The sequence below is a fragment of the Somniosus microcephalus genome, chromosome 21, assembly GCF_052327205.1.
Source record: "Somniosus microcephalus isolate GS21.2 chromosome 21, FLI_Smic_1.0, whole genome shotgun sequence".
Lineage (NCBI taxonomy): Eukaryota > Metazoa > Chordata > Chondrichthyes > Squaliformes > Somniosidae > Somniosus > Somniosus microcephalus.
The window spans coordinates 80,065,772-80,078,218 of NC_141007.1; positions in this window are offsets into that span (position 1 = coordinate 80,065,772).

Below are 12,447 nucleotides of genomic sequence, written 5' to 3' on the forward strand. Positions count from 1 at the left end.
GAGGGGAGAGATCTGGGAGGGGAGAGTCAGCACCTTCAGGGAGGGGGGAGAGAGTCAGCACCTTCAGGGGAGGGGGGAGAGAGTCAGCACCTTCAGGGGAGGGGGGGAGAGTCAGCACCTTCAGGGGAGGGGGGAGGGAGTCAGCACCTTCAGGGGAGGGGGGGAGAGAGTCAGCACCTTCAGGGGAGGGGGGGGAGAGTCAGCACCTTCGGGGGAGGGGGGAGAGAGTCAGCACCTTCAGGGGAGGGGGGAGAGAGTCAGCACCTTCAGGGGAGGGGGGAGAGAGTCAGCACCTTCAGGGGAGGGGGGAGAGAGTCAGCACCTTCAGGGGAGGGGGGAGAGAGTCAGCACCTTCAGGGGAGGGGGGGGAGAGTCAGCACCTTCAGGGGAGGGGGGAGAGAGTCAGCACCTTCAGGGGAGGGGGGGGAGAGTCAGCACCTTCAGGGGAGCGGGGGGAAGAGAGTCAGCACCTTCTGGGGAGGGGGGAGAGAGTCAGCACCTTCAGGGGAGGGGGAGAGAGTCAGCACCTTCAGGGGAGGGGGGGGAAGAGAGTCAGCACCTTCTGGGGAGGGGGAGAGAGTCAGCACCTTCAGGGGAGGGGGGAGAGAGTCAGCACCTTCAGGGGAGGGGGGAGAGAGTCAGCACCTTCAGGGGAGGGGGGGGAAGAGAGTCAGCACCTTCTGGGGAGGGGGAGAGAGTCAGCACCTTCAGGGGAGGGGGGAGAGAGTCAGCACCTTCAGGGGAGGGGGGAGAGAGTCAGCACCTTCAGGGGAGGGGGGAGAGAGTCAGCACCTTCAGGGGAGGGGGGAGAGAGTCAGCACCTTCAGGGGAGGGGGAGAGAGTCAGCACCTTCAGGGGAGGGGGAGAGAGTCAGCACCTTCAGGCGAGGGGGGAGAGAGTCAGCACCTTCAGGGGAGGGGGAGAGAGTCAGCACCTTCAGGGGAGGGGGGAGAGAGTCAGCACCTTCAGGGGAGGGGGGAGAGAGTCAGCACCTTCAGGGGAGGGGGGAGAGAGTCAGCACCTTCAGGGGAGGGGGGAGAGAGTCAGCACCTTCGGGGGAGGGGGGAGAGAGTCAGCACCTTCAGAGGAGGGGGGAGAGAGTCAGCACCTTCAGGGGAGGGGGGAAGAGAGTCAGCACCTTCGGGGGAGGGGGGAGTCAGCACCTTCGGGGGAGGGGGGAGAGAGTCAGCACCTTCAGGGGAGGGGGTGAGAGAGTTAGCACCTTCCGGGGGGGGGTGAGAGAGTCAGCACCTTCAGGGGAGGGGGTGAGAGAGTCAGCACCTTCAGGGGAGGGGAGAGAGTCAGCACCTTCAGGGGAGGGGGGAGAGAGTCAGCACCTTCAGGGGAGGGGGGAGAGAGTCAGCACCTTCAGGGGAGGGGGGAGAGAGTCAGCACCTTCAGGGGAGGGGGGAGAGAGTCAGCACCTTCAGGGGAGGGGAGAGAGTCAGCACCTTCAGGGGAGGGGGGAGAGAGTCAGCACCTTCAGGGGAGGGGGGAGAGAGTCAGCACCTTCAGGGGAGCGGGGAGAGAGTCAGCACCTTCAGGGGAGCGGGGGAGAGAGTCAGCACCTTCAGGGGAGGGGGGAGAGGGTCAGCAGCTTCAGGGGAGGGGGGAGAGGGTCAGCAGCTTCAGGGGAGGTGGGAGAGAGTCAGCAGCTTCAGGGGAGGGGGAGAGAGTTAGCACCTTCAGGGGAGGGGGGAGAGAGTCAGCACCTTCAGGGGAGGGGGGAGAGAGTCAGCACCTTCAGGGGAGGGGGGAGAGAGTCAGCACCTTCAGGGGAGGGGGGAAGAGAGTCAGCACCTTCATGGGAGGGGGGAAGAGAGTCAGCACCTTCAGGGGAGGGGGGAGAGAGTCAGCACCTTCAGGGGAAGGGGGGGTGGAGAGAGTCAGCACCTTCAGGGGAGGGGGAGAGAGTCAGCACCTTCAGGGGAGGGGGGAGAGAGTCAGCACCTTCAGGGGAGGGGGGAAGAGAGTCAACACCTTCAGGGGAGGGGGGAAGAGAGTCAGCACCTTCAGGAGAGGGGGGAGAGAGTCAGCACCTTCAGGGGAGGGGGGAAGAGAGTCAGCACCTTCAGGGGAGGGGGGAAGAGAGTCAGCACCTTCAGGGGAGGGGGGAAGAGAGTCAGCACCTTCAGGGGAGGGTGAGGAATCAGGCAATAACAAAACAACTTCTCTTTATATGGCGCCTTTAATGTTGTCAAATGTCCGACGGTGCTTCACAGGAGCGATGATCAAACAAAATTTAACACCGAGCCACATGAGGTATTAGGGCAGGTGACCAAAAGCTTGGTTAAAGAGGTCGATTTTAAGGAGCATCTTAAAGGAGGAGAGAGAGGCAGCGAGGCAGAAAGGTTCAGGGAGGGAATTCCAGAGCTGAGGGCCCAGGCAGCTGAAGGCACGGCCGCCAATGGTGGAGCGATAGAAATCGGGGATGTTCAAGAGGCCAGAATTGGAGGAGCACAGAAATCTCGGGGGGTTTTATGGCTGGAGGAGGTTACAGAGATAAGGAGGGGTGAGGATGGAGGGACTTGAAACAAGGATGATAATTTTTTTAATCGACGCGTTGTCAGACTGGGAGCCAATGTAGGTCAGCGAGGACAGCGGTGAGGGATGAACGGGACTTGGTGCGAGTTAGGACACGGGTCAGCGAGGACAGCGGTGAGGGATGAACGGGACTTGGTGCGAGTTAGGACACGGGTCAGCGAGGACAGCGGTGAGGGATGAACGGGACTTGGTGCGAGTTAGGACACGGGTCAGCGAGGACAGCGGTGAGGGATGAACGGGACTTGGTGCGAGTTAGGACACGGGTCAGCGAGGACAGCGGTGAGGGATGAACGGGACTTGGTGCGAGTTAGGACACGGGTCAGCGAGGACAGCGGTGAGGGATGAACGGGACTTGGTGCGAGTTAGGACACGGGTCAGCGAGGACAGCGGTGAGGGATGAACGGGACTTGGTGCGAGTTAGGACACGGGTCAGTGAGGATAGCGGTGAGGGATGAACGGGACTTGGTGCGAGTTAGGACACGGGTCAGCGAGGACAGCGGTGAGGAATGAACGGGACTTGGTGCGAGTTAGGACACGGGTCAGCGAGGACAGCGGTGAGGGATGAACGGGACTTGGTGCGAGTTAGGATATGGACAGCAGAGTTTTGGCTGACCTCAAGTTTACATAGGGTGGAATGTGAGGGGCCGGCCAGGAGTGCGTTGGAATAGTCAAGTCTAGAGGTAACAAAGGCATGGAGGAGGGTTTCAGCAGCAGATGAGCTGAGGCAAGGGCGGAGATGGGCGATGTTACAGACTCCGCTACTGCCTCAGCACCACTACTGACCGAGCTGGCCGAGTCCTGAAGGACATAACTGCCTGTCTGGGCCTGCGACAGGTGGTGAGAGAACCAACACGCGGGAAAAACCTACTTGACATCATCCTCACCAATCTACCTGTCGCAGATGATCCTGTCCATGACAGCATTGGTAGCAGTGACCACCGCACAGTCATTGTAGAGACGAAGTCCTGTCTTCACACTGAGAACACCCTCCATTGTGTTGTGTGGCACTACCACCGTGCTAAATGGAATAGATTCAGAACAGATCTTGCAGCTCAAAACTGGGCATCCATGAGGTGCTGTGGGCCATCAGCAGCAGCAGAATTGTATTCCACCACAATCTGTAACCTCATGGCCCGACATATCCCTCACTCTACCATTACCACCAAGCCAGGGGACCAACCCTGGTTCAACAAGGAGTGTAGAAGAGCATGCCAGGAGCAGCACCAGGCGTACCTCAAAATGAGGTGCCAACCTGGGGAAGCTGCAACACAGGACTACATGCATGCTATAAAGTGGAAGAAGCATGCTATAGACAGGGCTAAGCGATCCCACAATCAACGGATCAGATCAAAGCTCTGCAGTCCTGCCACATCCAGTCGTGAATGGTGGTGGACCATTAAACAACTAACGGGAGGAGGAGGCTCCAAGAATATCCCCATCCTCAATGATGGTGGAGCCCAGCACGTGAGTGCAAAAGACAAGGCTGAAGCGTTTGCAACCATCTTCAGCCAGAAGTGCTGAGTGGATGATCCATGTCGGCCTACTCCCGAGGTCCCCACCATCACAGAAGCCAGTCTTCAGCCAATTCGATTCACTCCACGTGATATCAAGAAACGGCTGAGTGCACTGGATACAGCAAAGGCTATGGGCCCCGACAACATCCCGGCTATCGTGCTGAAGACTTGTGCTCCAGAACTAGCCACGCCTCTAGCCAAGCTGTTCCAGTACAGCTACAACACTGGCATCTATCCGACAATGTGGAAAACTGCCCAGGTATGTCCTGTCCACAAAATGCAGGACAAATCCAACCCGGCCAGTTACCACCCCATCAGTCTACTCTCAATCATCAGCAAAGTGATGGAAGGTGTCATCGACAGTGCTATCAAGCGGCACTTACTCACCAATAACCTGCTCACTGATGCCTAGTTTGGGTTCCGCCAAAACCACTCGGCTCCTGACCTCATTACAGCCTTGGTCCAAACATGGACAAAGGAGCTGAATTCCAGAGGTGAGGTGAGAGTGACTGTCCTTGACATCAAGGCAGCATTTGACCGAGTCTGGTATCAAGGAGCCCTGGTAAAACTGAAGTCAATGGGAATCGAGGGGAAACTCTCCACTGGCTGGAGTCATACCTAGCACAAAGGAAGATGGTTGTGGTGGTTGAAGGTCAATCATCACAGCCCCAGGACATCACTGCAGGAGTTCCTCAGGGCAGTGTCCTAGGCCCAACCATCTTCAGCTGCTTCATCAATGACCTTCCCTCCAACATAAGGTCAGAAATGGGGCTGTTCGCTGATGACTGCACAGTGTTCAGTGCCATTCACAACTCCTCAGATAATGAAGCAGTCCATGCCCGCATGCAGCAAGACCTGGATAACATTCAGGCTTGGGCTGATAACTGGCAGGTAACATTTGCGCCACAGAAGTGCCAGGCAATGACTATCTCCAACAAGCGAGCGTCTAACCATCGCTCCTTGACATTCAACGGCATTACCATCGCCGAATCCCCCACCATCAACATCCTGGGGGTCACCATTGACCAGAAACTTAACTGGACCAGCCACACAAATACTGTGGCAACAAGAGCAGGTCAGAGGCTAGGTATTCTGCGGCGAGTGTCTCACCTCCTGACTCCCCAAAGCCTTTTCACCATCTACAAGGCACAAGTCAGGAGTGTGATGGAATACTCTCCACTTGCCTGGATGAGTGCAGCTCCAACAACACTCAAGAAGCTCGACACCATCCAGGACAAAGCAGCCCACTTGATTGGCACCCCATCCACCACCTTAAACATTCACTCCCTCCACCACCAGCGTACCGTGGCTGCAGTGTGTACCATCTACAAGATGCACTGCAGCAACTCGCCAAGGCTTCTTCGGCAGCACCTCCCGAACCCGCGACCTCTTCCACCTAGAAGGACAAGGGCAGCAGGTGCATGGGAACACCACCACCTCCAAACTCCCCTCCAAGTCACACACCATCCTGACTTAGAAATATATCGCTGATCCTTCATCGGCGCTGGGTCAAAATCCTGGAACTCCCTCCCTAACAGCACTGTGGGAGCACCTTCACCACACGGACTGCAGTGGTTCAGGAAGGCGGCTCACCACCACCTTCTCAAGGGCAATTAGGGATGGGCAATAAATGCTGGCCTTGCCAGCGACACCCACATCCCATAAACGAATTTTTTAAAAGTTGGAAATAGACGGTCTTAGTTATGGAGTGGATATGTGGTTGAAACGCCTTTCAGGGACAAATATGACAGCAAGGTTGCAAACAGTCTGGTTCAGCCGCAGACAGTGACCAGGGAGAGGGATGGAGTCAGTAGCTAGGGGACAGAGTTTGCGGCGGGGACCGAAGACAATGGCTTCGGTCTTCCCAATATTTAGTTGAAAGAAATTTCTGCTCATCCAGTACTGGATGTCGGACAAGCAGTCTGACAATTTAGAGACCGTGGAGGGGTCGAGAGAAGTGGTAGTGAGGTAGAGCTGGGTGTCATCAGCATACATGTGGAAACTGACGCTGTGTTTTTGGATAATGTCACCAAGGGGCAACATGTAGATAAGAAATATGAGGGGGCCAAGGATAGATCCTTAGGGGACTCCAGAGGTAACAATGCAGGAGCGGGAAGAGAAGCCATTGCAGGTGATTCTCTGGCTACAATTAGATAGATAAGAATGGAACCAGCGAGTGCAGTCCTACCCAGCTGGACGACGGTGGAGAGGCGTTGGAGGAGGATGGAGTGGTCAACTGTGTCAAAGGATGCAGACAGATCGAGAAGAACAAGGAGGGGTGGTTTAGAATCCCTCGCCTGTCTGTGTTTACAATCCCTCGCCTGTCTGTGTTTACAATCTCTCGCCTGTCTGTGTTTACAATCTCTCGCCTGTCTGTGTTTACAATCCCTCGCCTGTCTGTGTTTACAATCGCTCGCCTGTCTGTGTTTACAATCTCTCGCCTGTCTGTGTTTACAATGCCTCGCCTGTCTGTGTTTACAATGCCTCGCCTGTCTGTGTTTACAATCCCTCGCCTGTCTGTGTTTACAATCCCTCGCCTGTCTGTGTTTACAATCTCTCGCCTGTCTGTGTTTACAATCCCTCGCCTGTCTGTGTTTACAATCTCTCGCCTGTCTGTGTTTACAATCTCTCGCCTGTCTGTGTTTACAATCTCTCGCCTGTCTGTGTTTACAATCCCTCGCCTGTCTGTGTTTACAATCTCTCGCCTGTCTGTGTTTACAATCTCTCGCCTGTCTGTGTTTACAATCTCTCGCCTGTCTGTGTTTACAATCCCTCGCCTGTCTGTGTTTACAATCTCTCGCCTGTCTGTGTTTACAATCTCTCGCCTGTCTGTGTTTACTGTCGTTACATTATATGCTAAAGTCTGGAATGAATCTTAAGCGGCACCGAGATAAAACTGTTTAAGTGGTGTTGGTTGAGGGATAAATTTTGGCCGGTACACCTGTGTAGAACTCCCCTGCTCACCTTCGAATAGTGCCACGGGAGAGCAAACGGGCCTCGGTGTAATGTCTCATCTGAAAGATGATAACGCCGACAGTGCGGCACTCCCTCAGTACTGCCCCTCCGACAGTGCAGCTCTCACTCAGTACTGCCCCTCCGACAGTGCCGCGCTCCCTCAGTACTGCCCCTCCGACAGTGCAGCGCTCCCTCAGGTTATTTTGTATCAGGGGTGTTGTGGCAACTAAAAATTAGTTACATTTATTCTCACAAAATATCAAACTGCTGCACTTGGTTAGATTAATGGGGGCTGTACTGACAGTTGACCGCGCCCTCCAGGATCTACTGCGGAGGGAGCAGAGGCAGCGAGAAAGACTGGGACATGTGCCCAGAGGGAGGAGGAGGTCATCAGGGCTCTCAACAGGCCTTGCCCTCCGAGGGTATTCTGAGAGCACTTCTCCTACCTCCAATTAAGTGAGGAGCAATGTATTAAAAGGCTCCACTTCACCAAGGAGGTGGTCACAGAACTCTGCCATCTCCTGCAACCAGACCTCCAGCCTCAGATCAGGATTCTATTCTTAAGACTAAAGGGATCAAGGGGTATGGGGAGAAGGCAGGGACAGGGTACTGAGTTTGGATGATCAGCCATGATTTCATTGAATGGCGGAGCAGGCTCGAGGGGCCGAATGGCCTACTCCTGCTCCTATCTTCTATGTTTCTAGGGAAACCACGGCTCTCTCAGTGGCAGTCAAGGTCACCGTCGCCCTAAATTTCTTCACCAGCGGATCCTTCCAGTCTGCAACAGGAGACACAGCTAACATCTCGCAGTTTGCCGTCCATCGCTGCATCCAGGAGGTCACAGAGACTCTCTACAGTAGGGGAATGGACTACATTTCCTTCCCCATCACCCGAGAGAAGCAGGACGAGCGTGCATGTGGCTTTGCCAGGATAGCGGGATTCCCCATGGTGCAGGGCACCATCGACTGCACCCACGTGGCTTTGCGGGCACCGCATGACAATCCTGAGATCTTTCGTAACCGCAAAGGCTGCCACTCACTTAATGTGGAGTTGGTGCGCGATCACAGACAGTGAATTCTTAATGTGAATGCCCGCTATCCTGGCAGCAGCCATGATGCCTTCATCCTGTGCCAGACCGGTGTGCCAGCACTCTTCCAGCCAACACATCAAGCTCACGGCTGGCTGGTCAGAGAGAAGGGGAATCTGCTCTCCACCTGGCTCATGACTCCCCTCCGCAGCCCCAACACTCCTGCCCATCATTCATATAATGAGAGCCATGCTGCCACCATGAACATCATCGAGCAGACCATCGGCCTGCTGAAGCAACGGTTCCGCTGCCTTGACCGCTCGGCTGAGCAGGTGTCCCATTTCGTGGTGGTCTGCTGCATGCTCCACAACTTGGGAATCATGAGGGCCCAGCCCTTGCCACCAGGGATTATGGGAGCACCTCAGGAGGAGGAACAGGAGCGAGGGAGGAGGAGGAACAGGAGCAAGGGAGGAGGCAGCCATTCAATCGGCTTTCCGGAAGGGCGGTCCGTGATCGCACCATCAGACTGCGGGTCCAATGAATTAACCCCAGATCCCCGTTGCTCACCACATCCCCATCATTCCATCCCTGTCGCAGGTCATATCACAGCACAAAGCTGAAATGAGAGAGGCCACAAAAGAATCCAAAGTGAATTAATAAATTTATCAATAATCAGTGAACACATATTTACAACAACAATATTAACTATTCACCCTTGTGCAATCCCTTAGTGCCTCTCGTTACTGTGCCTTTGCCTACTCTAGTGCTCCTATGAAGTGTTGGCCCAGTGGCTGCAGCAGGGCGGGTGGAAGGCTGCTGAGTGTCCGTGCGGGAGACTTCAGATGGCCTTGCAGGACGCCCGCAACCAGCTCTGGGCCTGGAAGGCCCGGCTGTAGACTGCACCACCTCAGCATGGGCGGCAGCAGTCTGGGCTGTCTGGATGACAGGCAGCGACAAGGGCAATGGCGGAGTGGCAGTGGTGGGAGCAGGAATGCTGTCATCCTGAGAGAGGACAGCAGCTTCCTGCTCCACTGACCCACTGCCACTCCCCCGGGGCAGCACCTCAGCATCCTTACCAATCTGTTGGAGCACAGAATGCTGGCCTGCTGCCACACCATGAAAGCCCCGGTCGACGGTGGTAGACCCAGCCACGATGGCAGCAGTCCGAGCTTGTGTGGCATCAAGCTGAGACTGCATGAGAGCAGTCTGAGATTGGATGCCACCGAGTATAGACTGCATTACAGCACTAAGACATTGCATTGCTTCCGCCTGTGTTGCAATGAAAGCTGCCAGATCGCCCATCACACGTGGCATCAGGTCTGGGTCACCATGGTCTCGGAGAGTCGACCACCCTTTGCAGACTGGAAAAGATGGGCTCCATGGTGTGCTCAGAGCTGTGTGCGATGTTGGAGGCGGACTCCTCCATGCTCCTTACCATTGCCGACAGGCTCTCGGGTACCCTTGCCATTGCACCTATCATCTCCATGTTTATGCCCACCACCCTTCTTCTAAACACCTCCCCATCGAGGTCCTCATCTGAGTCCTGTGTAGCAGAACGCGCCCTCTAGGGAGCTGGCTCCCGAGCTACCCTTTCCCCCTGGCCTTTCTGCAGCCCAGTCATCCCCAGTGCCTCACCCTGTGCACATCCCACTACTATACCAGCCTCTAAAGAACATAAGAAATAGGAGCAGGAGTCGGCCATTTGGCCCTTCGAGCCTGCTCCACCATTCAATAAGATCATGGCTGATCTTCTACCTCATCTCCACTTTCCTGCACTATCCCCATATCCCTTGATTCCCTTAATATTCAAAAATCTATCGATCTCTGTCTTGAATATTCTCAATGACTGAGCCTCCACAGCCCTGTGGGGTAGAGAATTCCAAAGATTCACCACCCTCTGAGTGAAGAAATTTCTCCTCATCTCAGTCCTAAATGGCCGACCCCTTATTCTGAGACTGTGACCCCTGGTTCTAGACTCCCCAGCCAGGGGAAACATCCCCCCTGCATCTACCCTGTCAAGCCCTGGAAGAATTTTGTATGTTTCAATATCATCTCTCATTCTTCTAAACTCTAGAGAATATAGGCCTAGTCTACTCAATCTCTCCTCATAGGACAATCCCCCCATCCCAGGAATCAGTCTGGTGAACCTTCGCTGCACTCCCTCTATGGCAAGTATATCCTTCCTTAGGTAAGGAGACCAAAATTATACACAATACTCCAGGTGTGGTCTCACCAGGGTCCTATATAATTGCAGTAAGATGTCTTTACTCTTATACTCAAATCCTCTTGTAATAAAGGCCAACATACCATTTGCTTTCCTAATTGCTTGCTGTACCTGCATGTTAACTTTCAGTGATTTGTGTACAAGGACACGCAGGTCCCTCTGAACACCAACATTTCCCAATCTCTCTCCATTTAAAAAATACTCTGCTTTTCTATTTTTCCTACCAAAGTGGATAACTTCACATTTCTCCACATTATATTCCATTTGCCATGTTCTTGCCCACTCACTTAGCCTGTCTAAATCCCCTTGAAGCCTCCTTGCATCCTCCTCACAACTTACATTCCCACCCAGCTTTGTATCATCAGCAAACTTGGAAATATTACATTTGGTCCCCTCATCCAAATCATTGATGTAGATTGTGAATAGCTGAGGCCCAAGCACTGATCCTTGCGGTACCCCACTAGTTACAGCCTGCCAACCCGAAAATGAAACGTTTATTCTTACTCTCTGTTTTCTGTCCATTAACCAATCCTCAATCCATGCTAGTATATTACCCCCAATCCCATGAGCCCTAATTTTGTTTAATAATCTCTTGTGTGGCACCTTATCAAATGCCTTCTGAAAATCCAAATAAACCACATCCACTGGTTCCTCATCTATTCTGCTAATTACAACCTCAAAAAACTCTAACAGATTCATCACACACGATTTCCCTTTCATAAATCCGTGTTGACTCTGCCCAATCATATTATTTTTCTAAGTGCCCTGTTACCAAGTCCTTAATAATAGATTCTAGCATTTTCCCTACTACTGATGTCAGGCTAACTGGTCTGTAGTTCCCCGTTTTCTCTCTACCTCCTTTCTTAAATAGTGCGGTTACATTTGCTACCTTCCAATCCACGGGAACTGTTCTAGAATCTATGGAATTTTGGAAAATGACAACCAATGCATCCACTATCTCTATAGCCACCTCTTTCAAAACCCTAGGATGTAGGCCATCAGGTCCAGGGGATTTATCGGCTTTCAGTCCCATTCATTTCTACAGTACTACTTTTTTACTATTACTAATTTCTTTCAGTTCCTCATTCTCGCTAAACCCTTGGTTCTCCACTATTTCCAGGAAGTTTTTGGCGTCTTCTTCCGTGAAAACAGACACAAAGTATTTGTTTAATTTCTCTTCCATTTCCTTATTCCCCATTATAATTTCTCCTGTCTCAGCCTATAAGGGACCAACATTTACTTTCACTAATCTTTTCCTTTTTACATAACTATAGAAGCTTCTACAATCTGTTTTCATGTCTCTCGCTAGTTTACTCTCCTATTCTATTTTCCCTTTCTTTATCAATTTCTTGGTCCTCCTTTGCTGAATTCTAAAATCCTCCCAATCCTCAGGCTTACTTCTCTTTTTGGCAACGTTATAAGCCTCTTCCTTTGATCTAATACTATCTTTAACTTCTCTTGTTAGCCACGGTTGGACCACTTTTCCTGTGGGGTTTTTGTGCCTTAAAGGAATGTATATTTGCTGTAAATTATGTATTAATTCTTTAAATGCCAGCCATTGCTCGTCCACTGTCATACCTTTTAATGTAGTTTCCCAATCTACCTTAGCCAACTCTCCCCTCATACCTACGTAGTTTGCTTTGTTTTGATTTAAGACACTAGTTTCGGTTTTAACTAAGTCACTTTCAAACTCAATATAAAATTCTATCATATTATGGTCACTCTTCCCTAAAGGCCCCTTTACTACAAGGTTATTAATTAACCCTTTCTCATTGCACAATACTAGATCTAAAATAGCCTGTTCCCTAGTTGGTTCCTCAACATACTGATCTAGAAAACTATCTTGCATACATTCCACAAATTCGTCCTCCACACTATTTCTGCAAATTTGGTTTGCCCAGTCTATATGTAGATTAAAGTCCCCCATGATTACTGTATTATCCTTGTTACATGCACCTTTAATTTCCTGATTTATACTCTGCCCTACATTACAACTACTGTTTGGGGGCCTATAAACAACTCCCACCAATGTTTCCTGCCCCTTGCTGTTTCTTAGCTCCACCCAAACTGATCCTTTCTCTCTACTGTTTTTATCCCATCCTTTATTCTCAGGGCTCCCCCTCCTCCTGTTCCATTTGGCCTTTCTCTTCTAAAAGTTAAGTACCCTGGAATATTTAGTTCCC